The 3,602-nt window shown below is 51.3% G+C and overlaps 1 protein-coding gene across 1 annotated transcript in view; it reads right to left on the bottom strand.

Moving 5' to 3' along the window:
* Positions 1 to 249, bottom strand: part of PKIG (protein kinase (cAMP-dependent, catalytic) inhibitor gamma) — a 17,282-nt gene extending 17,033 nt beyond the window's left edge. The window contains exon 1 of the transcript XR_001861592.1: positions 231 to 249. The gene's annotated coding sequence lies outside the window, so the exon portion shown is untranslated. The remainder of the gene's footprint in view (positions 1 to 230) is intronic.
* Between the last annotated feature and the right edge of the window lie 3,353 nt (positions 250 to 3,602).

Consider the following 3,602-nt stretch of genomic DNA (forward strand, 5'->3'; position numbering starts at 1 on the left):
AAGCTGAATTACACCCTCCTGGCGTCTCTGCCCGCTGTGGCGAGCAGCCAGGCTGCCCGGGAGAGCCGCGGCCACTTTCAGACTTGCAGTTTCCTTCTGCTGGGAGCTGCTAAATGAAGTTGCACTTGTGGGGCCCAAGGGGCGTGTTCTCCTCCCCTCGAGTCAGTCCCTGCCTGCTGTAATCCAATGCTCTGCCCGATGATGTCAAGCAACTCCCGCTTGGCTCCTACCTTACAGTCGGCAGGAGGGATCCGTTTCCTTTTCACAGGGATCTTTGTTTAGCTTCGGTTTGTAACCCCATCCCCCGGCAGCTGCATGTGCCCGAGCATCCTCCCTTCGGTGCTCAGCGCTGGGGCTTCTGCTGCAGGGCGCTCCCTCCTGCCTGCAGCTCCCCCAGGATTCTCTGGCATATTGCTCGGATGCACATCTCACCTGCATCCCACCGTTTATCCTCTCCACCACTGCCTGGCCAAAGACACCACCACCCCCCCGAGCAGCCTGAGCTATCCTGCCAGGTGTAGCACTGGGAAAGTGCCTCCCAAGAAAAACCCAGCTTTGTGTTGTATTGGAGTGCTTCTTGCTCCACTGACTCCCATGGAGTAAACCCCAGGAGTACTGCAGCTCATCTGCCCCTGTATGCCAGCTGTATTTGGGGGTGAAGTGCAGAGCTAGCTGGTGACAGCACCTGGATTTAAGGGGGAAGGTGCTAAGGCAGTATCACATATAAAACACATGCCTTTGTGGCCACCCTGCTGTGTGAAGCACGCCCTGGGAACTCTCAGTGAGCTTGAGGTCACTAGAGAAGAAGAGAAAATTTTGGATGTTCTTGGTACCACATGGACCGAGGAATGTCCCTCTGGCTGGCATCCCCTCCTGGTGTCCCTTCAGCCTTGCAGATCCCACCGTGTGGCTGAAACCAATCAATCAAGGTGGTTGCAGTCATCCCCTGGGCCCATGCTCCTGCCTGGCCCCACCAGTGTGGAGGGAAGGTGTGTGAGCACACAGGAATGTACATAGTGCTGCCTGCTCCTGCCTGAACGCTCAGACTGGAACAGGGCTCATTAGTGGTAATTGCTTTGTTGAGAGAGTGAAAGGTTTGCTCCATCCCTGCTGTAAGAACACTCAGGTCCTCAACTCAACTGGGGAGCACAAAGGGTGTTTGCCAAGAAACGGATCCAATCCCCACTCGAGCTAGGTGAGTTTTTGTTTCAGGTTGCATGCAAAGTGAGTGGTGTGAGCCAGGAGCACTTTCCCAACCCACTGTCTTGCTGAGCACCAGACAGGCACTTCTCTGCATTGCTGCAGCTCTCCCATGACAGATGGGACCCAGAGCCACTCAGTGCCAGGTGAAGAGCACCAGCCTCTCCTCCCACCTTGGCACCACCTTGCACACTTGGAACTTTTCCACCTCTGCTGCCATCACCACCTCCAGACATAATCTGTGTGTGCCCAAAAACATGAAGATTGCTGTGAAAGATACCCACAGGATCACAGGAAGAGATAAAAACACCAACAACAGCAGCAAGCAGCACAGGAAACACCCTGATGACAATACTGAGGCATAGATGAAGGGGAGTGGACCTCAACAGAGCAAAACATATCCATGCTCAGTGCATCCCTAAGCCAACCTCGTGCAGCCTTCTGATTCAATTCAGTTTTAGTTCAAAAGCAGCCCCAGGAAGCCCATTTGATTTCCTGAGATGCATTACCTGGCAGAACTCATCTCTCTCCAGCCGTTTTGAGTCACACGTTGCTGCTGCTCACCCAAAAGTAGCAGTAAGGGATTCATCACAATGTCCTGCCTGTCTTCATGAGATGCCAGGGAGGGAGGATGGCTCTGCTGTGCCGAGGGACAGCACAGCCTCAGGAGACTGCAGTTTTCCCTTTACTCCAGCTTATATTTGAAAAGGATCCAGAAGGTTACAGCTTCACACTAACACTTGGACTGCAGGGTTTGGAGGCCAAGTCTGGTAAGGATGCAAGTGCTACACCAGTTACCCAGGCATTTCCTTGGCAGAGTGTGGCCAGTACCATTACAGAACAAAGAACAAAGAACAGTGGCAACAGCCAAGTACTTTAGCAAGCCAGGAGCTCAGAATATGTACTTCTAAAATAAGACATGTCTTGTCTTGCTCAAAGCTCCCAGTCCTGTGTGTGGTCCTGGAAACAAACCCCCCAAAGGACTCACCACAAAGTCCATCCTTTTCTGCACACACTTGTGAGCCCTTACAGTGACTTTCTCATCAAACATCATCCTCTAAAGGGACTTGTCAGACATTTTCCATCAAAACTCTTTTTAAGTAAAAAAATGCAGTTTAAGTTTTTCTACAGACTGTATTTTTTTTTTTTTTTTGCAAGGGTGGCAACCCCAAGATGCCAAAAAGTTTGCCTGAAATCTTCACGTATTAGGAAAAAAATGCATGGCTTTCAATGTATTCAGTCTTCCTGTTCTTAAGCAAAAGCTGACATTTTACGGTAATACACCCTAACTTCTAGCTGAAGCTCTTGCTCACCATCTCTTGAAGCTCATGCTCACCATCTCTTGTCCTGTTGCTTTGTCCACCGTAAGACATTCATCCGGAGGTGATGGGCAGCTGTTAGAGCTGCTTGGCGTGGCTCACCCTCTGTGACGGATGGTGTCACAGCCTTGAGCTGACTGACTCAGCTGCAGCCACAGTCAGCCTTTAGTGGCTCCTTTACTCACACGTTTGTCTTTGGTGAGGTTGTTGCTGCCTGTTGTATCCATCTGCCTCATCCTCTGCTGTCCTGTATAGTCTAGGATCGATGGTGATGCCATTACCACTCTGGACAGCTGGAGGTTTGGCTCTGCTGCTTTTGACCTTGCAGCTGGCCTGCAGTAAACTGTGAATTTTTTAGTTTTGTGCCACAGAGCGGGATGCAGAGAGCAATGCCACAGGGGAAAGGATGGTCTTGTGATGGCTGGCAGCCCATGCTGTGGGTGCCACCTTCGCTACTCTGGTGCCACACGGTATGGGAGAGCACGACTCAGAGAAGAGCAAGAAGCTTCCCTGCAGGTTGACTGTCAACCTTTAGCTGGAGGAGGGACAAAACTGAACCAATCTTAGAGGGCAAATGTCAAAATGAGGTGAGAGTATCCCCAAGGGTGCTAATGTAAAGGAGCCCAGCCCTGGAGCAGCACCACCGTGCTGGACTGCACGCTGCCTGCTCCGGCAAGGAACACCACCAGCACAAAGGACCCTCCAGGAAGCTCTGGAGCCCAAGGAGACAAGCTGTCACTTCAGAAGGGTCTGACCTGCCTCTGACCCGAATGTTTTTGCAGCCTAAGCCTCGCTTCCCTGAGAAGCCCGTGCTGCCAGGTTAGAGCAGCTCTGTGGCAGCCACTGGTGCAGCATGCAGCCTCCTCACGTAAGAGCAGCTTCCCACTGCATTTCCCAGGCACTGAGGTCTCCGTGTCACTTGATGTCATCAGGATTGCAAGGAAATGTGGAATGGCACAAGATACGCATGGGAAAAATGGGACAACCTGTTTTTTTTCTAGACTTCCTCCCATAAAATAAATACTTCAAATAAACTATTTTTCATCCAAAAAAACCCCCACAGAACATATTTCAATGATGTGC

This window comes from Corvus brachyrhynchos, unplaced genomic scaffold (assembly GCF_000691975.1).
Source record: "Corvus brachyrhynchos isolate BGI_N302 unplaced genomic scaffold, ASM69197v1 scaffold10, whole genome shotgun sequence".
NCBI classification, from domain to species: domain Eukaryota; kingdom Metazoa; phylum Chordata; class Aves; order Passeriformes; family Corvidae; genus Corvus; species Corvus brachyrhynchos.